At 38.8% G+C, this 25,104-nt stretch overlaps 1 protein-coding gene across 2 annotated transcripts in view; it reads right to left on the bottom strand.

The window, feature by feature from the left end:
- The window catches only part of LOC123268101 (neither inactivation nor afterpotential protein C-like), a 599,151-nt gene that overhangs the window by 82,046 nt on the left and 492,001 nt on the right, over positions 1-25,104 (bottom strand). The window lies entirely within an intron of this gene.

Below are 25,104 nucleotides of genomic sequence, written 5' to 3'. Positions count from 1 at the left end.
AACATCAGTATTCGTATTTTTTTCTCGGTGGGCCGACTTCTCAAGCGGCACCACCGGTTAGTCAAATCTCAATGACGTAATTCAATAAAAATAAAAATAAGTAAATAATTAAAATCAAATTTCGCAATGTTTATAATTAATTAACGTCGAAATAATAATCGATAATTGTAGTAACACTTATCCAAACGCAACACAATTGGTGAAATATTTTAGATTTTCAAATAGTAGTAATAAAATAATACTTGAAATAATAAATAATAATCTAAATAATCAGCAATTAATTTAGCTAATAATTTGATCACATAATAATTTTAATCCTGAATCGAATCGATTTACTAAAGTCGGAATCTCACAAAATAAAATATAATAAAGATAATAATCCGACCTTGAGAATCACAAACGTAAACAAAAATTTCTAAACGCAATGCGTCATCGACGCCAACGGTGAGAGATTATAAATTTATTAATAATTAACAATATCACTGTGATTGAATAATTATAACTTAACTCGCAAAAATTAGCTAAATCATAAACATGAATTTGTTATGTCCAAGGGCGTTTTTAGAGCGGTAGCGTAAACGGTGGAGGTTTGGACTAACAGTTTAAAGAATACGCAACGGAAGTTTTAATTCCGTTGTTTTAATTATTTTTGTGGGACGTATTCGAAGTACGAATTTACCACGCCTTCGTTTGAGACTGTACACGGATTTTAATTAGGAGTAGATGTACTTACTACTTGCTAGATTATTTCTTAGGATCGGATCCGTGATTCCGGGGCTGATCGTAGTGCCTTTTTCTTGATAGGACCTTCTGTTGGTATTTGCAGCGAATGGATGTGGATGGATTCGGGCTGCTTATTCTAAGGGGTCCTTATTTTACGAAATGAACTTATTCGAAACAGATTTCACTTTGCAAGATTTATTTAACAAACACCAAAACCTTTACACTTTCACAATTTTTATTAGATCGAAACTATTTATTAATGAATTTTATTTATTTTGAGCTAACGACCTCCAGTCCCCCGTAGGGTAAAGTGCGCAAATTTAGCTTTAAAAGATCTTAAGTTACTTATTGACCGATCTCTCGCCTAAGTGCAGGGCAAATTAAAACTTTGAGAATCCGGTTCTCTAAATTTTCTTATTGATCAAAATCTCGCCTAAGTGCAGGGCAAATTAAGACTTTGAGATTTTGACTCTCTAAGTTTTATCTACTGACCGAGCTCTCGCCTAAGTGCAAGGCAAATTAGAACTTTGAGAATCCCGACTCGTAGATATTAAAAACTAATACGTGGCCTGCCGGTTGAACCGTGTCTGAACTCGTCTTAAGTGCAGCGAAAATTAAGATAAGGGACTTTTACAAGGCACGGGCCTGTCAAGTTAAACGCGGAAGTCGAATTAACTAACAAAGACGTGGATTTGGCTGTTGATCGCCTTTTTAAAAGCTCGCGGTGCTGAGATTGCAGAAGTCCCCGCTAGTCAACCAGCAGTCACGTAGCTTACATTTTATTGTGGCTTTCGCGCATGGAAAAGTCTTCCATCTGCGCGGGTGATTTAAATTAAGAAAAAAGTTGAGGTGGACATAACAAATTTAATTTGAATATATATATATATATATATATATATATATATATATATATATATATATATATATATATATATATACAGAGTGTCCCAGAAGAAACGGACGCCATTGTAGCATCTGATAAACGAAAAGTCCTTAGCCATTTCTTAATCAGACGCATAGATAATTAATTATTAATTAAAATAACATCCTTTTATGCGTTAGAGATAGAGCACTAGTGTCAAGTCAAGTGCGTTCCAACAAAGACGCTTGCACGTGTGAATGTGTAAGTAAATATGTGTGACTACGTAGCTATAGAAACTAGTTAGTCATACAGTTAATTAGGTCTTTGTTTGGCACACACTTTATTGGATACTGGCGCTCTCTCTCAAACAAATAAAGAGACGTTATTTTCAATTGATAATTAATTATCTATGCGGTTTATTGAAAAATGGCTAAGGACTTTACGTCTCAGAATCATTTTTTTTATCAGATGCTACAATGGCGTCCGTGACTTTTGGGAAACCCTATATATATATATATATATATATATATATATATATATATATATATATATATATATATATATATATATATATTCATATACATATGTCAGAGATAATATCGAGCTGGGTTTTCCCAGAGATAAGAAATTCCCAACATTTTAGTTTGTCTGTTAATTTTAAGCAGAATTGTAAAGCATAGAATATTTAGATATTATTTACGACTTAAGCTGATTATATTTTTATGGTTATGACGATGGGCTTAAGTCCGGAGTGACAATGGTCACCAAACGTAGCCGAGGTCACAGGATAGAAGTAAAAAGTATATAGTTAGAAATATCGACAGACAATGAGGGCTGTCGAAATATTTTTGAGTGAATAAGTACGTAGGGTACTTGGAAGGGTAGTTCTCGTTGAGCATTGATCAAGTAAAGATCGCATACATCCTGCTGACCCCGGATTTATTCTCGGTCTTATTTCCCAGCGCTTTTACCTTGTGTGTTAATTATATTTGGATAATTAATCGTAGTATTGTTTATAGAAGTTAGCGTACATTATATTTCAAAATTTAGATCAGTGTTATATTTTAATTATTTTCAATTAATAAATATTTGAATAAACGAATCCAATGGACTGTACTAACGCCCGTAAAAATGCTTTTCCTACATCAGAAGTGGGATCAGAATCATTTGCTGCATTCTCCTCTGAGCAATTTAAAACTATTTTTGGAAATGCAAAGCAAAAGTCTTGTGAAGCTAATGAAGGCTATCACAAAACCGGCGTTACTGAATCGTAGTATTTCACTACTGAAATTTAACCCGGGAAATTCAAACGCGGATTCGTTTACTTGGTGTGCGACAGTGAATGTGTGTTTAATGGAATGTCTTCTGGAAGACAGTTCATTAATTATTGCAGCAATCGATGCTTTTCAAGGGATCTATTGAGTGGCGAATCAATTCCCGCACCATGACAACTCTGCCAGGTTTTATAATACATCGTGGTGAGTCGTTTTTATTTTGGTTTAATTCAGGAGCAGAATGCTCATTGGTTAAAGAAAGTATTGCGACTAGGATCGCAGGAAAAAGGAAAAATAATTTTACAATTCTAAAGGGTATTGGAAATGTTAGCGTGAACTGTACTATACAAATTTTGTTTGACATAACTATTAGAAGCCATTAGTTAAAGATACTTTTTCATACTATCGCACATGATTATTGAGAATGTGACATATTTATTAGTCGTAAAATTCTTGGGCAAGGTCATTCATTAATTGATAATACAACTAACAATAAATTTTTATTACCCCTTATTGCTGATCAGTAGAGTCAGGAAATTAGCCCTGCTAAAAAAAGCGCGAGAAAGATTTTTGTAACGACAATTTTGATTGGCTGGAAGAATATTTGAATAAATTGTTAAATTCGATAAAAACAATTGAACAATATAGATTAAAAACAATTTTAAGTATTAAAATAATATTTATAATTGTTTTCTGACATTCTTTGCAAATAAAGTATGAGGAAACATTATTTGTACTCAAAAAAAAAATGTTGATAAAACTTATAATGATATAAAATAGGATATTTCCGAGGATATTTAGAAGGACATATAAAGGATTGTTCGCAATGCGATATTTAGACTGGTGAGCAGCATGGACATCAAGGTTGAGATATCTTGGTGGTCACGCTCATGCAAGAGGGTAATCGGACGGATATCGCACTGACGGTCTCGCTGGATATTTTGCTTTGAATCGCGCTGATGATCTCGCTGGATATCGCGCTGACGGTCTCACTCGATATTACGCTGACGATCTCGCTGGACATATTGATTGATATCACGCTGACGATCTTGTTGGATATCGCGCTGGTGATTTCACTGGATATTACGGTTGATATCGCGCTGACGATCTCGCTGGATATCGCGCTGACGGTCTCACTGGATATCTTGCATGACATCGCGCTGATGATCTCGCTGGATATCGCGCAGACGGTCTCACTGGATATCTTGCATGACATCGCGCTGATGATCTCGCTGGATATCGCGCTGGCGATCTCACTGGATATCTTGCATGACATCGCGCTGATGATCTCACTGGATATCGCGCTGACGGTCTCACTGGATATCTTGCATGACATAGTGCTGATGATCTCACTGGATATCGCGCTGACGGTCTCACTGGATATCTTGCATGATATCGCGCTGATGATCTCACGCGAGATAACTCTAGCGCGATATCTACCGAGATATTGAGTGAGACCGTCAGCGCGATATTCAGCGACATCATCAGCGTGATTCAACGCAAGATATCCAGTGAGACCGTCAGCGCGATATCCATAGAGACCGTCAGCGAGACCCTCAGCGAGTGCGTCAGCGCGATATCCAGCGAGACCGTCAGTGCAATATGCAGCGAGATATCTAGTGAGACCGTCAGCGCGATATCCAGCACGACATAGATCGAGATGACCAGCGAGACTGTCAGCGCGATATCAAGCAAGATATCCAGCGAGAACGTCAACGAGATATCAACCGAGATATTCAGTAAGATCATTAGCGCGATATCTAGCGAAATCATCAACGAGATATAAACCGAGATATCCAGCACGATATCCAGCGAGATCATCAGCGCGATATTAAGCAAGATATCCAGCGAGACCGTCAGCGAGACCGTATGTGCAATATCAACCAAGATATTCAGCAAGATTTTTAGCGTGGTATCAAGCAAGATATTTAGCAAGACCGTCAGTGCGATATCCAACAAGATCGTCAGCGCGATATTAAGCAAAATATCCAGCGAGACCGTCAACGAGATTCTAGCAAGACCGTCAGCGCAATGTCCAGCGCGATATCCGTCCGATTATCCTCTTGCATGAGTTTCGCCACCAAGATATCTTAACCTTACTGTCCATGCTGCTTACCAGCCTAAATATCGCTTTGCGAACAATCCTTTATATGTCCTTTAAAACAACCTCCGAAATATCCTATTTCATATTATTCTAAATTTTATCTCCATTTTTTTTTTTTGAGTAAAAATAATGTTTTTTTATACTTTATTTGCGAAGAATGCCAGAAATCAATTACAAATATTATTTTAATACTTAAAATTGTTCTGAATCTATATTTTTCAATTGTTTTTATCGAATTTAACAATTTATTCAAATATTCTCCCAGCCAATCAAAATTGTCGTTATAAAAATCTGTCTCGCGCTTTTTTTAGCAGGGCTAACTTCCTGACTCTACTGATCAGATAGCCCGGAATTCTAATGTAAAATATTTCACGTGCTAAGACATAGCTAGCCGATTCCACCAAGTCCTCGTTGAGACAGAATCGATTGAACAAACGGTGTTCGTAACGTCTGATAGAAAATATGAATATTTGACCATGTCATTTGGCTTAAAGAACGCACCGTCTATCTTTTAACGCGCTGTTGTAAGAGCCCTCGGATAATTTGCGTATACATACGTCATTGTGTATATGGATGATATTATGATTATAGCTTCAACTATCGAGGAAGTGTTAGACAGACTTCGAAAATTAGTTGTTATTTTCATTGAATCCGTATTCTCTGTTAATTTTTCTAAATAGTCGTTTCTCAAAACCCACAGGTAACGAAACCCTTATACCCTCTGACCTCAGTTAGCAAAAGAAATATTGAATGGACTGAGGTACATGAAAATATCCGTCAAAAAATAATCTCTGTATTGACTAGTGAGCCTGTACTATTGATTTTCAATCCGAACTTTCCTATAGAGTTGCATACAGATGCTAGCTCTGAAGGCTATGGGGTTATATTAATGCAAAAATTCAATGATTCAAATAGAGTTGTCGAGTATTATAGCAAAGCTACTAGTTCAGCTGAGTCACGATATCATTCATATGAATTAGAGACTCTAGCTGTATTTAACGCAGTAAAATTTTTCCGCCATTATTTGCATGGTCGACCGTTCGTAGTAATTACGGATTGTAATTCGTAAAAAGCCTCTCAGAAAAAGGCTGACGGGGTTCACCGTTGGTGGGCTTTCTTACAGAATTTTAAATTTAATATTGTGTATAGAGAAGGTAAACGAATAGCTTACGCTGATTTCTTTTCGCGTAATCCTGTTACAGAATAATTGCGTAGTAATTCAAATAAAATTTTACAGAAACGTATAAATTTGACGGAAATTTCCGATGATTGGCTTCTTGTTGAGCAACGGTGTGACCCAGAAATTAGTAAGATAGTAATTGATTTAGAAAATGATGAGATTGCGTCCGATCTTGCTAAAACTTATGAAGTACGGTCAGAGTTACTCCACCGAAAAATCCAAAGGCGAGGTAAAACATTGTATTTACCTATTGTTCCACGTGCTTTTAGGTGGTCGGTAATAAATCATGTACACGAGTCAATTATGCACTTAGGATGGGAGAAAACACGTGACTAGGTTTGCGAGTATTACTGGTTTGAAGGAATTACGAAATATGTTCGTAAATTCATTGATAACTGTTATACTTGCAGAGTTTTTAAGTCAAGCTCAGGCAAAGTACAAGCAGAGCTTCATTTTATTCCTAAGACCAGCATCCCTTGGCATACAGTGCACATGGATATCACAGGTAAATTAACGGGTAAAAACGATTCAAAAGAGTACGTTGTCGTGTTGATAGATGCTTTTACTAAATTTGTTTTATTATACCATACTCGAAAAATAGATAGTGTCAATACTATTAAGGCTCTGAAAAATGCTATATCATTGTTTGGCCCACCGACCCGTATAATTGCGGATCAAGGTAGATGTTTCACAAGTAAAGAATTTCAAGAGTATTGTACCTCACAAAACTCAAAATTACATCTTATAGCTACGAGTTCAATTCGGGCTAATGGTCAGGTAGAACGCGTAATGAGTACCCTAAAAAGTATGTTTACTACAGCCGAAACGAGTGGAAACTCTTGGCAAGCAGTTGTTCATGAAATTCAATTAGCAATAAATTGTACTACTAATCGAGTCACTAAAGCTAGTCCGTTAGAGTTGCTAATTGGAAAATTAGCTAGAACTTTTGGAATGAAAGTTGATCAAGACGATAAAGAAATTGATATTTCTGACGTACGGCAAAAAGCGATTGATAACATAGACATTAATGCAAAATATGATAAGTCTAGATTTGATAAGAATAAAGTAAAGATAGTTTTATTTAAAGTAAGATATTTTGTGTTAATTAAAAACGAAGAGAGAAATCAAACAAAGTTCGATCCAAAGTTCAGAGGTCCATTTGTGGTGACAGAAACTCTCGACGGTAATCATTATACTTTAAAGTCTTTAATGGGTAATAGAACATATAAATACTATCACGAAAACCTGAGAAAAATGCCTGAGTCCCATATTCCTAGTGAGTTGGATGCCTCTGATGATCAAGAAGTTGTTGATCAGGAGAGCAATGAAGACTCTGAGACAGAGTCAGAAACCACCAGGGGAGAGACTCAGCACTAATAGTAGATGTGAAGTCGCACCATTTGCTCCAAGCTATAGGTCTAACAAGCAACTCTAGAGTGATTTGTCTAGGGTATGACAGGCCAGTTGGTGAAGCGGCGGGGACAAAAGAAATCTGTTAACCGCACTATCTGCGCCAGTCTGTAGTCGCAACTGCAAACTCAGGGTAGTTTGAATCGATCTTGTTTATCCAAATTGTAAGAGCGCGAAGGCCAGCTGGTGAGATGGCAGGGGCCAGAGATGTTGTAAGCTGCACTACATGTGTCATACGTGGTTGACAATGTGGCAGGGGCTTAAGGTGTACATAGTTGGATACTATGGTAGTACACAAGTTTTCTGTATATGGTATACAGTGGCAAACCATTCTGAGTGTTACAGATCTATACCTGTGGTGGATATGGCTTGTATTCAGTATGAACGGAATGGTTGAAAGGTATTCTCAAGGAAACGCGTAGCGTAATAAAGATGGTCGAATGTTTTTGTCATCCTGATGAATCTCTGAACATAAGTTGAAAAAAAAAAAAAAAAAAATTTGACACGGCTTGTAATAACATGTTTACAGATGCACCCGAGGACGTGTGATCGTCAGGTTCGCCGTGTCGGAGATAATATCAAGCTAGGTTTTCCCAGAGATAGGAAATTCCCAACATTTTAGTTTGTCTGTTAATTTTGAGCAAAATTGTAAAGCATAGAATATTTAGATATTATTTACGACTTAAACTGATTATATTTTTATGGTTATGACGATTGGCTTAAGTCCGGAGTGACAATGGTCACCAAACGTAGCTGAGGTCACAGGATAGAAGTAAAAAGTATATAGTTAGAAATATCGACAGACAATGAGGGCTATCGAAATATTTTTGAGTGAATAAGTACGTAGAGTACTTGGAAGGGTAGTTCTCGTTGAGCATTGATCAAGTAAAGATCGCATACATCCTGCTGACTCCGGATTCATTCTCGGTCTTATTCCCCAGCGCTTTTACCTTGTATATTAATTATATTGGGATAATTAATCGTAGTATTGTTTATACAAGTTAGCGTACATTATATTTCAAAATTTAGATCAGGGTTATATTTTAATTATTCTAAATTGATAAATATTTGAATAAACGAATCCAATGGACTGTACTAACGCCCGTAATAATGCTTTTCCTACATCAGAAGTGGGATCAAAATCATTTGCTGCATTCTCCTCTGAGCAATTTAAAACTATTTTTGGAAATGCAAAGCAAAAGTCTTGTGAAGCTAATGAAGGCTATCACAAAACCGGCGTCACAGAATCGTAGTATTTCACTACTGAAATTTAACCCGGGAAATTCAAACGCGGATTCGTTCACTTGGTGTGCGACAGTGAATGTGTGTTTGGTGGAATGTCTTCTGAGAGACAGTTCATTAATTATTGCAGCAATCGATGCTTTTCAAGGGATCTATTGAGTGGCGAATCAATTCCCCAATAATGCTTTTCCGAAATATATGTTGTGACATGGGAAAAATTTTCTAAAAATTCGAAATTCCGAGTTTTAAAATTATTAGGTTGGCTAAGCTGAGGAAAAGCAGAGATTCGACGCGCCTGTGTCGCCCCAAGCAGCCTCCCGATCAGAATGACAAGCTCGAGGAAAAATTAGTAAAAGAAAATGCGCCGAATTTAAATTAAAAATTCAAATAAAAAGAATACCGGAATGAGTGTGAACTATTGTTGAATGCATGAGTGAGTGAGACTAGACTATAGCGATCAGACGACCCGCGAATTTCTACGAGCCATCGACGATCAACGTGACATCTGGCCGCGAGGATGGAACGACGAGAAAATTTGAATGGACCAATGACGACGGAGAGCGATCAACAACAAGTATGCGAGGCGCCATCTGAACACGAGGCTGATCACTAATCGAAGTATCGACCAATCATCGATCGCAACGGAATACTGGACGCATCCCGTAATACAACGGCCGGCTAGAAGAAGCTATGAGCTGATTGGATGCGAGTTTTTGGAACGAACCGAAAAGGAAAAGAGCATGGGTTGCCGAGGAGGCAGCCATATTAACAATGAATTCTGATCTGGACGCCGTGACTGTGGCATCGTGCAGTTCTCTTTTTGATTATTTTTGCTGTTTAATTTTTTTTTTAAATTTGTCGCTGACGTGAGTACAATTGTGTACATTATTGTGAAATATTTCGCCGAATTGTTTTGGACACTACGACCCCGGACACGCCATCGCCGAGATATCGACGCTCTTCCGTCAGTTTTGCCGCCAACTTCGCCTACTTGGTCAGCATCGCCCGAGACGTCTACGGTAGCTGCAGGGTAAGTCTGGTCGCTGTCTTAATTAGCCCCAGGGTGTCATCACCGCGAATTTCGTCGTGTTAAAATAATTTGTTTATAATTCGAGTTGCACGGAATTAAATAAATTCCGTGCGGTATTTTTGAAGCTTAGTGACGACACTCTGCGGCACGGTACCGTTGAGTCACGTGTTTGTGTGTGTGGAATTTTTGGTCGGGATTATAAGTACTGTTTACCTACCTTGAGCTTCAAATACCCGACAAAGCGGCTTAGTAAATTGCTTTGTAAAATAAGTTGACTAATTCGAATACTTCGCATAATTCGTTTTTTTTTCTTGTCACTGTTGAACCATTTGGCGATTTGAATTATTTTGGATAATTTTGAGATCTTTATTAGGTTTTTGCGATTGAATTTATTATATTCTCTAGAAATTTGTGTATTAAAAAAAAAAAATTTTGCGATTGAAATTATTGGTTGAATTTTGCGATTGAGATTATTATTTTTTTTTAATAAAAAAAAAAAAAGAGAAAACTTAGTAAATAAATTTTGCGGTTGCGATTTTGATAAAGTTTTGCGATTGAGATTTTGTTATTAAATTTGGCGATTGAAATTTTTTGATAAAATTTTGCGATGGAAATTTTTGATAAAATTTTGCGATTGAAATAATTATTTCCTTTTTAATAAATTTGGCGAGTTGAATTAATTATTTGTTTTAAATATCTTGGAATAAATTTTGCGAGTTGAATTAATTATTTGTTTTGAAAATTTTGGAATAAATTTTGCGAGTTGAATTAATTATTTGTTTTAAAAATTTTTGAATAAATTTAGCGAGTTGAATTAATTATTTGTTTTGAAAATTTTTGAATAAATTTGGCGAGTTGAATAAATTATTTGTTTTGAAAATTTTTGAATAAATTTGGCGAGTTGAATTAATTATTTGTTTTGAAAATTTTTGAATAAATTCGGCGAGTTGAATTAATTAATATTTCTTTTATTTATTTTTTGAAAGAAAAGACTTTGTAATTTTTTTTTTTGGTTACTCGAATATTTTTTTTGTGTAATTTGTTTTATTTCGAAATGTTGAATCATTGCGTTAGTACTAGTTTTTTTTTTTTTTTTTTTTTTTTATTTTAACCCCGCTTTTCAGACTTCTGTCTCGATGGGGGTCCGGCCGAGACCGGAAGGGGACTCCAGGCTGATCGGTACATTAAGTTTGGCAGAATAAGTTTGGCGGTATTACATACTTTTTCAGCCTGAAGAGTAATGCGGCGATGGGCCGACTTTGGGTAAACTGCACGCATTTGCCTGTGCCCCACCGGTAGCACAGGGCTTGGGGAAACCATCGAAAAACCCAAACCTGTACAGCCCGGCATGAGTTACGAGCACCGACGTTCACTGAAAATTAAATTTCAGCTCACACCGGGATTCGAACCCACGCCTCGTTAGTACTAGTTTTGCGTTAGAATTATTTTTGCGTTAAAATAATTTTTGTTATTAATGCGACATTGCCGACAGAATATATTTGTTGTTAAATAAACCGTTGCTGGATTAGAATTGCACGCCTCAATTATTTTTTTTTAATTGTTGTTGCTCTGATTAACCGATCCTATCGTCCAATTTCGATTTCTTTGTCCGTCGATTGCCGTTATTCGATTTTTGAATCTCTTCAACACCGACCCGCCGCCCAACGAAGATCAACAGCGAGATCGACCCGTGGAACATTGAGTTCCTGGCGCCCAACCAAATCTACGAACCAGGTAGGCCAATTAATTTTGTTGACCTGATCCGGTCCTGTCGACGCCAGTGCCGGAAAAGGCATCACAATATATATATATATATATATTATAACGGGTATTTCGAACTATTGCGTTAGTGAGGACGAAACTCGAAATAAATAACTTGGCCTACCTGCCTTACCTGTTGTTGGGTGCCAAGAGCTTTGCACTAGTCACGTCGATTCCAGCTACTCCGGTCCGGGACTCTATTCGTCGGGGGGCGGGTCTTAAGGGTACGACTTACTTATAGGAGGAATGAGGAAATTAGTCGGGGTTGCTCGTATTAATTCTCTATTAATTAAAAAAGATATAAATTATTAATTTATTAACAATAAATTAAAACAATCGGCTCAGGTTAACAATATCAAGGAACTCAACGCCTAATAGTACTCGTCGACACCGTCATCAATTCGAAGTTGCAAACAAACCATACCAAATTTCAAATTCACCGCAATCAATTCAGTTAATAATAATTGATTAAAAAAATATAATCTTCGCTCAATTCAATTGATAACTATTAATTGATTAAATACCAACTAATCAGATTGCCGAATTTAATTAATAACGGATTGAAAACAAATTCATCAATGGCCAAAATTAAACCAATAATAACAAATTAAATTTCTACCCCGAAATAATCAAGCGCCGAATTTAATTTAATTAAATTATCATAAGAATGAAATAAATAGTATCAATCACTAAATCCGATTAATAATAATTAATTATAATAATCGATTAAATAATTAAATCGCCCAATTCAATTAGGAATAAAGAAATAAATTTTGTAGCACAGAAAAAAAAAAATTCAAACCTTCGCGCTCAATTTTATCAATTTAATTAATATAATTAACAACAAAAAAAAATAATCCAATCGCCAAGTTCAACTAATAATTAAATTTCAAGAAAACGAAATTCAATTCACCGAAATTACATAATGATTAATTTGTAATAATACAATTACACAATTAAACTGCCGAATGTACTTAATAATAATAATTTATCGTAATAAAATAAATGATTAAGTCGCCGAACTTGATTAATAATAAATAACTACTCTCTCATTCAAATTCACTCCAAGTTCAGCGCGGCAAAGCTTAAATTCAAATTATCAACCACCGTCTACTCGTTGTCGGTGAGTCAGCTTGCGCACGAACCCGAAGTTCGATCAATAGATAATCGATCTCATCGATTATCAGGGGAGTATAAACGCAAGAAATCAAAATAATAGTAATCATAACAACCGAACAACAGTAAACAAAAATTAATTAAAATAAAAATTAAAGTAAAATTATTAACAGATGGCGCTAAAAGCGGCCTGTTACAACACCTCCCCCCAGCCGTCAACCAGGAGCCCGTGGTTTTGTCTAGGTACCGTTTGGACTAGCACAACTACTTCCAGAACCAACAGAAACCTGAAATACCCATTACCAGCAATATAGCCAAAAAAAAAACTTAAATTTTTAAGTCCAATTTCAAAATAAACATGTTTTATTCATTAAATGACTCTGCTTAGCGGGACGTTCAACACTATCGCCATACGAATTATTCAGTAAGCGCCTTTGGCGCATATCAGTCGTCTCCTCGACGATCAACAAAAGCAACACAAAAATATTAATACAAAATCAAACTCAAAAAAAAACTTCAACATAAACAAATACTAAAATTTGAAGAAACAGACGTCGTTGATTTCGTTGGCGTCATCTAATGCCGTCAGGGACCGTCGATTAGGCACTCGGGTTGACACCAGCGACACTCCTCGAAATAAACGCCGATCTCCCCGCAGCGTTGGCAGAACGTGCCTCGAGGGTAAGGGCACACTGCCATGTTGTGCGGCATACCGCAGTTCCAGCATCCAGCTCGGCATCGCTCGGGCACATTGGGGTTGGCTCGAAGTTCTCGGGCGAGAACTCGAGCGTTCTCCAGCGCTCGGGCTCTTGGAATCCTTGAAAGCAACGTCCACGGCAAGTTGCGTTGCACAAAAGGGAGTGCTCGGTTCAATCGATCCGCCAGCGGCAGCAACTTCTCCAATGTGGCTTCCGCTCGGCGCACTCGTTCGGCAGGCGTCAGGTGGGACGCCAGGATCGCGTCAGCTCCTCTCACGCTTGTGCTCCGTAAGTAGGTTGTCAGCACGTTGGACACCGCCAGCCCACGGCGATCGGTGCCATTGGGATCTGAATGGATAGCAGATAACGCTGATATCATCCCAGGTGCATTCGTCGGGACGTCGGAAGCGCAACAATGTGGCAACGCTCAGCCCGCATTGTCCGCTCCTCTCTTTCCAGCAGTTCATTAAACAGGTGCTGGTTCTCGGCACGAAGACGTGCCAGCACGTGACGTTGAAGATCGTCGTTGTTCGCCATCTGAAATAACACATACACCCCACACCAACAATTACATGCTTGAACAACAACTAACTAATTAAAGGGGTTCTAGATTCGGTTATTCGTCGATCTCGTCGTTGTCGGGCGCACGCTCAACTAAACGCAACGCTTTGACATGCTGTCGTCATGCTAGACGATTATTTTCACTCACTAGCTCGTAAACGACCGGCGAAATTACTTTCGAGACGACGTACGTCTCCTGCGAGTATTTACGCGCCAGTTTCGACGAAAAATGATCGGCTCCGCGTGACAACGTATGCTGTCGCACCCTCACGACGTCTCCTACCACAAATTGTTCATCTCAGTGATGACGATTATAATATCTAGCTTGTCGCTCAAAACTTCGACCTAAATTATCTGCAACTAAGTCGTATAATTGCATTAAACGCCCAATACGGTCTAACCACGCCGCGGTATCAGGACAAGGAATGTCCGTCGCACCTTCGATCAACTTCCGATAGTCTTTCGGCGCATGCGGTTGCCACCATCGCTGGGAAAACGTGAAGCGAACTATGTACAGCCGTGTTATACGCATGTCTGAATTCATGGACGTGTTCGTCCCACGCTCGGTGATCTCACTCGACAAAAGAGATGATCATCGTCTTCAATACGCGATTTACGCGTTCCACGGGGTTTGCTTGCGCGAACTAATTTCCACGCATCCAAGTCCTCAACGACACTCGATATGAGTGCATTCGGCATATGTCGCTAGTTCCTGAACTTCGTCGGAAAAGCTAAGACATCGCGTTTTCGTCGCGTGTACCAATCGTCAACCACTTCAGCAGCAGGTACCTCGTCAGTCTGCTCGGGCAAATCGTCAATGGCCATTATTTCGTCGCAATATTCCAACGCGTCAGGTTCAAACATTCGCGATAACGCGTCAGGAATATCGTTCAATGAACCCTTACGATATTCGATTGGAAACTGGTACTCGGCTAAATGCATCGCCCATCGACTCAGCTTAGACGTCTTGCTTTTCAGGTCACGTAGCCAACGAAGGCTGCTGTGATCAGTAATAACTTTAAATCGATATCCTTCAAGATATCGTCGAAAGTGCTCACATGCCCAAAGAACCGCGAGGCATTCGCGCTCGGTCGCTGAATAATTTTGTTCGGCTTTATTCATTACGCGACTTGCATATGCTACAACTCGCTCACCATCTTCATGTTCTTGAGTCAAAACAACTCCAAGATCAGTTGCGCTCGCGTCAGTCAGCAACACGAACGTCTTTGAATAATCAGGACACGCCAGCACTGGTGCTGTCGCCAAAGCCAGTTTCAACGCTTCAAAAGCCGTCTCTTGTTCCGCGGTCCAGGTCCATCTGACCTTCTTACTCGTTAAACGCGTCAATGGCTCGGCTATCGTCGCAAAATAAGGTATAAAACGTCGATACCATGAGGCCATTCCTAGAAATCTTCGCATTTTCTTCAACGTCGTCGGCCTCGGGAACTCCAGCATCGGTTTTATACGCTCTTGGTCTACCAATGAACCCTTCTCGCTTACGCGATAACCCAGATAACGAACCTCATTCATACGAAATTCGCATTTATCAGCATTTATTCTCAAATTCGCGGCTTTTATGCCGTCAAATACTTCGTCGAGCGCCTCCAAGTGCTCCTCAAACGTCTCGGTGACGATAAACAAGTCGTCAAGGTATCCAAATACCTTCATACCACGTCTTTGTCCCAACATTTTGTCAATTAGACGTTGGAAATGCGGCGGCGTTCCAGCAAGGCCAATCGGCATGCCTACGTACTGGAACATACCCCTTCCGGGTACACAAAACGCTGTATACCCTCGACTTGCAGGGTCGAGTTTTACCTGGTTTTTTCGCCTGTCGATTTCTTTACCACGATGACTGGATTGCACCAAGCGCTCGTCGAAGGTTTAAGTATGCCCGCCACAAGTAGACCGTCTACTTGCCGGCACATTTCTGCCTCAATAATCGGAGAAGTCGGATAATTACGCTGTCGAATCGGTTCATGACTCTGCACGTCGATTTCATGTGTCATAAGACTCGTAAAGGTCGTTTCTCCAGTGTAATTCACGTCAGGCAATCGTCGTGCCAGCAATTCGTCTAACGCTGACTGTTGCTCCAGGGTTATTTCGACTATGGCCGCTATTTCCTCCTCGTAGAGGTAATCTTTCGCGTTCCAATCGTAGATCTCGCCCTCGCGTCGAGTCCACAATCGCTCTGAACCCCCGTCGTAGCAAATACTAAAAGCAATTATCGCATCCATGCCCAAAATCATCTCGTACTTCAACTTCGGAATGACACGTACCTTGATCGGCATGATTTCGTCTTTAATCGCAAGCGGTAGCGTTATCAGCGATTGCACTGACATAATCGAACCATCAGCTACTGCTGCTGAGTTTCGTAGTGCTGGCCTCATTCAAGCACCACACCCATAGACCCAATTCAACTCGTCAACCTCTCTGACGCACATCGTCAAACCGGTATCTAACAAAGCCTAATTTCTCTTTCGCCTATCCTAACATCGATGAAGGGTCTTACATCGTCGCCCTCGGACTGCATAGGACATACTTCGTCGACTACTTCAAGAAAAATTCGCTCACGCTCCTCAATCAGTACGCAAATCCACTGATGGATCGGCCAATCAGCTTCTTAATGTTCGCGTGAGCAATAGTATGCGTTCTTGCACCCCAAACATCGCCATAATTTGCCTTCTACGCCACAAACGCCACAGCGCTGGCGTTGCCGCAAAAGGACTTCATCTATGATCGTCGGGGGTTTCACGTCACATCCAGGTGAGGAACCAGCATCCGAAGACTGGTTTACGGGCCCGCAAGGCTCGATGTCAATGTTGAATATGTCAGGCAGCGGCTCGTTTGACATTTTGGCTTCAACGACAATCATCGGTCCACTTACGTCGCGGAAAATCAGTTCTGGACCCGCCCTTACTGATTCACGACGTCGTTTTTCGGCCAGTTGTACTCGAAAAACATCATGCTGAAACGTTGTAGATTTTTTGATAAAATAATTGGAAGGTAATTAATTAATAAATAAATTTATTACACATTGAATTAGCACGGTTTCAGGGTGTCGTTTCAAATTCCGTGGATTCGCTCGGCTAAATCAGAATAAAATAGCTAATTCAATTATATTACCTCGAACTGGCCTTACAATCTAAATTATACCAATACTTATTGTAATTGACTAATCAGATCTATCGAGAGATGACTCCTTCCTCTTGGTCTTACTGGGATGGCCTGGTCTGGATTGATACTCTTCGTGAATGCACTCTATCACAATAGGATGCAGTAACGCGAAATATAAAGAAAACACTGACTTTATATGTCAAAATAATTTATTTATTGACTAAACTGGTTTACTAGATTGTTGTCTAGTCACTGGCATCGTACCGATATCATTCACTCAAACGTTTAGGAGCTAATCAGTAGTTTACTGGTACTGATTAACACGGGATCAAATTATGTTTAAAAGAAAAAAAACGTTTATCATACTATTTATGCCAATAGGAAAGGCGAGTTTCGAGTTATAATTGACTGATTCAAAACCTATCAAATAGTTTTGTTACAAAAACTAGCAAAAAAACGTGGTCTCAGCAATTATAATCCGCTCAGGCACAAGGCATACCGCCTATACATCATACCGATGTGTGCCTATGATCAAGCTACCGCTATCTACGTCTGAGGTGAAAAGCTAGCTGACTGCTAACACTTTTCTAACTAACTAACTAACTAACTTTTGAGACCACATGGTCCCGCCCTTTTATAGAGTAGGCAGCCATGTTGTTACGCTACCGAGCTTACCCGAAGGCAACCGACCTACGGTGCTCTCAGCATCGTAACACCACCCTGCTTGACTTTAACCCGGGATTGAATACTGATTGACTCCTGGGTTACAGTCACACTATATAATCCACTCATTCATACTATCATACTCATTCATTCAATGGTACTCCTGGGGCAGTCACTTTACAAATATTTTTAGTGAATGTCCCAGATTATTAAAATTGGTGTAACAATATCTGTTTGACAAATCTGGTCTTAATGAGCTTTGAACTGTAACATCATTTAGCAACTAAATAAACATAGAAAATAATAATATAAGATACTGATATATGATAGTAACTAAATAAACTCAATAACAAATAGTGATATAGAGTAATACTACGAATTAAGGATATCTAATGGTAACTAATTAAACATCATTTAGCAACTCACTAGAAAATAATAAGATAATATTATCAGGTAATAATAAAAAAAAGTATATAATAGTCTCAAAAATAGACATTTTTTTTTTGTTCATTAACTACTGAATAAAAAAATAATAAATAATCTGAACGATTATATATCAGTACTGCATATCAAAGAGTTTTTTTTTTTTGAAGTAAACTGATAAACAAAACAAACTGATAAACAAAAAAAATAATAAAGAGACAAAAAAAATAATAATACTTTAGGAGGACTCTAGATATTATGAGAGCAATGATTCTAACACATTTGTCTATCTATACAGTACTGGTTAGAGTTTCACTACACTTCACTAGTATCACTGAGTTCCTCTAGGGTGGCAGGATCAGGTACGCCCCTTTTGCTGCATTCGTCAGCTTTCCTCTGGTACAACACTCTGAGCAAGCGTCATTGATAAATGGGTATTGCGCTTTGCAACTTCTGCAATACCGTCTGACTGCCTCATAACCTACAGCCCTCCATGGCTGATATGGACAATTATTGTTGGTATGTCCAATTCTCCTGCAGTTGGTGCAGTACGGATCTCCACTGAAATCATTGGTGCACTTCTGGAACGTGTGACCATGTTTCTTACACCTCAGACACCCTGGTTCTGGTACAACTGTCAACCGCGTTTCGATTGTCTGCGTGGCGACAGTACGTTGCAATTTTGGTGCTAATTGTGCCGCCATTTTCTGCACACTACCCTTCCAGTCCTGGTTTAAGAGTACTTCTCTCAGATTCGTGTCCATGGTTTTGACACTTTTACCAATTGTGAATTGGCACCTAATTGGAAATGACGGTACCTTGGACTCTGATACTTCAGCTGGCTTTTCAACTGGCTCTTCCGGGACTACTAGCACGGAATGTTTTTCTGAATATACTAACACGTTATTGTTTGTATTGGCTCTGTGAAATCCAGATAACAACTGAATCTCTGACGTTACTGGTATCTCGAATCCGAGAAATGCGGCTGGTGTCGTGAATATTGGATTAGACCAATACGATGCCTTATCTCCGATGCGTCCTGCGTAGTGCTGGCGTCGGAGCAGCTCTCTCTCTTGAGCGGCAGGAGAAGTCAAATCCTCCCCATCGGTACCACGTTGCATGGATACTAGTCGGCTCATTCTAAATAGAAACCTGATATTAGTGTGTAATCCCAATAAGTATGGTATATATTATTTTACATATACAACAGTATTATAATTTTTTTTTTTTGTAAAAAAAATGCTAAATCACCACGGACTTGGTTTCTCTGGTTGATCTCCTAGGGATCTTTAAATCTGATATACTAAATCTACCTACTGGATTGCCGTGACAATCAGTGACATTCACAAGGCTGTTTGAATAAAAACTATGAACAAACAATGGTCCCTTTCTAGCGGGCGCAAGCTTACTAGAATACTTACCAACCTTGCTACTTAACTTTTTATTTCTAATGTATACCTCTGTACCAATTAGTAAGTCAATATTCGGCTCAGGCTCTTTCTGGTCTTGCCTCGATTGGGCTTTCATCATAAATGACTCTACGTAGTGTCTGAGCTCGTCAATCAACGATAGTACTGTGCTGCGGTGTTCTGGGTTGTGTAATTCCGTTAAAACTTTTCCCCCTCGATGTAAGTCTAAATATCTCGGGTCTCGACCAAAATTCAAGTGAGCTGGACTGACTGATAATGAGCTGTGAACAGACGTATTATAAGCATATACAAGCTCTGGCAGATTCTAGTCCCATTTAGTATGTTTATCTGAAAGAAAAGTTTTAATTAATAATTTTAAATTTCTGTTTATGCGTTCCACAGGGTTAGCCTGTGGGTGGTATGCGGGTGTAAGTTCGTGTATAATGTCATGTGCCTGTAAATATTCAGTTACTGCTGAATTAACAAATTCGGTCCCATTATCGGTGATGACGACTCTTGGATAACCCCATCTGTTAAAGACTGATCTTAGGAAAAATACTACCTTGGTTCCTGTTGGTTCAGACACTGGTTGAACTTCTAAGTACCTGGAATATGTGTCACAAAGTACAAATAAATGTGTTTTCATCCCCGTTGACCTTGGTAATGGTCCAACGGTATCCACTGATATACTCTCCCACAGTTCCGTGATCGGTCTGTGCCCTGGTGACACTCGTAGTGGGTTTGTATCGGGTTTATGTAATTTGCAAGTCTCACACTCATTTACATATTTTGATACGTCGAAATACATGGTGGGCCAATAATAGTGGCTGGCTACTAGATGGTACGTTTTAGCTATTCCGCCATGTCCTGATATTTTCTCGTCATGCGCTTTGGAGATGATCGCCATGCGTTCTTCTGGTTTAACCACCTCTTTCCAATTTTCTGGCGAAGTCGCAAATAATTGGTTTGGATGCCTGGGTCGATAGTAGTATAGCACACCGTCTATTATTTTCCATTGAGAAAAACGTGCTGGGGTGGCCTTGACCTCGCTCAATATTCGATCGAACCACTGTGTTTGAATATCTTTTACCCTGTTGACTATTTCTTCGACTGGTTCAATGTCCTCATAAACTCTAGATAGGGCATCCGCTGCCTCATTGTTGACACCTGGTCTGTGAACAATAGTGACTTTCCATAACGAGTATTCGGCTACCCACCTTGCTAACCTTCCTCGAGGATTTTTGACGTTTTGTAGCCACTTTAGACTAGCGTGGTCCGTTACTACAGTTACAGGATACTCTTCGTAGTAACCTCGTAGTTTCTGGTACGCCCAAATGACTGCAAGGCACTCCTTCTCGGTGGTGGTATAATTCCGTTCGTGAATGTTAAGTGGTCTGCTGATTGCCGTTACGTGGTACTCTCTTTCTGGACCTTGTTGTGTAAGTACCGCCCCTATTCCAGTATCACAGGCATCTGTATACAGAATGAATGGTAAATTATAATCTGGTACAGTCAGAGCTGGTGCATTAAGTAATAGTTCTTTAATAGCATTGAATGCTGTCACTTGTTCTGGACCCCATTTCCACTCTGCTTTCTCGCTGGTCATGGATGTTAACGGTCCTTGAATTTTAGCAATCATCTTGGTATGCCTCCTGTACCAATTGACCATTCCCAGGAAACGCCTCAGCTGTTTCTTCGTTGTCGGCTCTGGGTAATTTTCTATCGCGCTCAGCTTTTCCGGGTCCGGATGTAGATCGTTTCCCTTGATGATGAATCCCAGATACTTCATCTCTGTAACACAAAACTTGCACTTTTCGCGCTTGATTAATAGCCCAACCTCTCTGAACATCTGAAACAGAACCGTTAGCATTTTTAAATGTATTTCAAATGTTGGTGTGGCTACTACCCAATCGTCCATGTATGGATGTACAAAATTACTCCAATATGCTGGTAATTCAAGCTGGCGTAGTCTTTTCTTTATTAATTGTACTAACAGATCCATCTTCCGCTGGAATGTTCCTGGTGCCGTGGATAATCCGAATGGCATCCTGACAAATTCAAATGAACCCATACCTTCAACAGCAAATGCCGTATATTGTCTATGTTCGGCTTTGATCGGTATCTGGTAGTACGCGTTTGTACAGTCGATGACACTCCTGTAAGCGCCTTCTCTAATGACCTCCAATGATGTATCAATTCTTCTCATTGGATAGTTTACTAACTTGATGACTTTATTTAGTGGCCGATAATCAATACACATTCTCCATGTCTTAATGTCATCTGGATCTTGCCCTGGAAGCAGTTTCTTTTTAACCATGACTGGTTGGAAACTCCATTCGCTGATTGATGGTTGGATGACTCCCTGGTCTAATAGCTGCTCTATTATTTTATGTAGTGCTGCTGTGACTTTTGGTGATCGTCTATAAGGTTTTACATGGATCGGCGTATCGTCAGTTAATTCGATTTCATATTCAACACCTTTCAACGTCCCGAGATCTGCCTGACTCATTAACTTAAACTCCTCATCTAGAAATTTCTCGAGCTCAGCCTGGTCAGTATTATCTGGAATTATATTGCAAATTTTATTACCTGAGTTTGATCGATTTACGCTTCGTTTGCGGTTGTCGTGCTTCCAAGTCCATGACAGATCATCAGCATGTAGATGTATGCCTTGGTCTATCATAAATTTCATTCCGAAAATTATATGGTCTGGCATTTGGTTGAAAACTTCGAACCATGTACTGACTTCCACTTCATCGATCTCGAACGTCGTGAAAATTGAACCTAAACTCTCAATTACTGAATTATTAGCTAAAATAAATGAGCTGGTACGATTATTATTTTTCACTTTCTTTAAATACTCTGGTATAATTTCTGCAATTTCTTTAGTTATGAAATTCCTGTTTGCTCCGGAGTCAAATAGTGCTGTGTATGTTTTATTATTTAAGTTTACTGTGCATGTAAAGTATTTACTTACTACTTGGATGTCGATTGTGCATCTTGAATTCCTGTTTGAACTTCCTTCTCGTTGTTCTGGGCTTGTTTCTGGTGTTTCTCCTTGTTTATCTGTTCGATACGCTTCATTTCGTTTTGCTTGTTCACTTTTTCCCTTTTGTTCATTTACTGGAGGTGCTACCGCGTCCTTGGCGTAATCATTCCAACACCAGTTTAAAAAGTTTCCCATACTGACACTTCCAATATTCAGCTGTGTATTCTGGTTAATTAATTTACACGCACTTTGTGTTTCTTTGTTTGTAAATTCTCCACGCGCCTCGTCCGTTTCCGAATCGCTTGAGAGCGGCTTATCATCTGATACGTCCTCTTCCGCGTTTATATTGGAATGGCTGGGTGGCCTACCCCCCAACAGGACTGGTGCTTGGGATGCAGGAGCTCCGAGTGGGTCCGAGTGAGCTCCGCACTCTCACTTTTAGTTTTTTGGATTGCAAACGCTGCATGACTCTATCGTTGTTCCGATTTCGCAGCACCCTACGCAGATATCTATCCTTTTCTCACGACAATTTCTTATAAGATGTTCGCCTTTTGCTCCACAATTCAGGCATATATATCCTTCTCTTATTGTTGATCTCGTGCTGGTCTTGGAGCTTGCAGAACTTGAGCGTCCGTCTCTCTCCTTTGACTTCGATCTGTAACTATTATATTTATTATTATAATTTTCTGTTACAACGCTCACCTTTTTTCCATCGATCCGTTCTTTTGATCTTTTTTCTTTGTCGTGATCTCGCCTTGATTTTTTTTGAGTTTTTACTCTCCTTAGCTTCTCTATTCCTGAATCTGAATCTGTCGTTGATCCATTTACTGAGTCTTTTGCTTCCTTTAGTCTTCGTATTGGAACTTTTCTGGTGTCCTTGACTCTCCTCAGGTTAGTTAGCCTTGTTTCTGCGACTGCAATGTATTCTGTTAACTGGTTATAAGTATAAATAGTAGACATTGTATGTAGTTCACGTTGTATGTCTCTATCAAATTTTGGTATTATTATACTTATCTGTTCATTTTCCGGTAACTGGTTGTTTAATTCTCCAAATCTGTTCCTCATTTCTTTGACGAATTGATGTGGATTTTTCTTTTCTTGGTACATGTCAAAAATTTCCCTGAGCATTTCTGGGTCTTTTACTGTCTTGCAAAACGTTGTTTTAAAAGCGTGTTCTACATCGTCCCAATATCTCCATGTACTTATATTTTGTTTTATCCAGTCTTTTTCAGTATTTAATGCAATTTTAAATAACTCGATCCGGCCTTCAAATTCTAGTTTTTGTTCTCTGCATAAATCTACAAATCTATTAAACCATTGTTTTGGTTGGTCTCCTTTTATGTACGATAAATTTTTTACTCTTATCAATGTTTCCATTGCCTTAATCCTATCGACTGTTTTCTTCAAATCGTTTCCACCGTAGCTCCATTGATTTCCTTGGATTGTTTGGTACTGCGGTGGGCATGAGTATCTTCTGGTATTTGTAGTATCTTTGCTTTTGTGCCTTGGTGTTTCATAATAACTTTGTTTATTCCTGTTTTGTCTTGGGATGTGTTCGTATTCTGTAATTATATCATCATCACTCGGATATTCCTCTCGGCGTCTTCTGCGTTCTTCTTTGTTTTCCCATTCACGTTCTGGGTATCTCTGGGTTCTTGTCGCATTTTCTAAAGTCGTCGAATTATCAAATAATCGTACTCCTTTCGCTATGTAATTTGTTATTGGGTTTCCCCAGTGTCCTGTTTCATCCTCTTGCAGGTGTAGATCTGCTTGTAATTTTTTTATCAGCTTCCGATTCTGGATCACTGGCATTGACTCGATCATTTCTATTCGATGTGCTAGATTTTTCTCTTGTGATACTTTTTTTTTCATCCATTTCAGACACTCTCCTAAATAATAACACCAAGCTTTATTTTCCTCTTGTGCTTCTTCGTTTGAGTAGTACATTTTTTCAAATGTTCTTCTCTTATTTTGGTCTAGGTTCCACATTCTTTCTTCATTTGTTATATACGTGTCGTTAATTTGTTCACCTTCTTGTTGATGTACTATTATATCCTCATTGTTATCTTGCACGTGTGACGAACTCGCGTAAATTCCTGTGTTCCATCGACGTTTTTGTAGTCTTATTGGATTTTGTAAAAATACATCCTCGGTTATTACTGGAATTCTTCTTTTATTTTGTTCTCTTTGTTGTTGTTCTTCTCTTTGTTGTTGTTGAGTATTACTTGTTGAACTGATCCTCAATTGTTCAATTGTTTCCTGCGCTTCTCTCAACTGGTCCTTCAACTCTCTGTTTTGTTTTCGCGTGCTAACCATTTTGTTTTTTTTTTCGTTGTCGCGTTTAAACAGAAATTTAAAATTTTGTTAGAAGAAAAAAAAATAAAAATTAAAAAGAGAATGTGTTTGAAAAATTTTCTAAAAAAAATCAGAGAGAAAAAAACAATAAAAAAAATCAATAATAAAAAAAAATTAACTATAATTGAACTTTAATTTTCGAATATATTATTTTTCCTTGTTCGGTTTTTGTTTATTTATTTTTATC

Source organism: Cotesia glomerata, linkage group LG6, assembly GCF_020080835.1.
Source record: "Cotesia glomerata isolate CgM1 linkage group LG6, MPM_Cglom_v2.3, whole genome shotgun sequence".
NCBI lineage: Eukaryota > Metazoa > Arthropoda > Insecta > Hymenoptera > Braconidae > Cotesia > Cotesia glomerata.
This window is presented reverse-complemented; position numbering and strand designations above follow the sequence as displayed.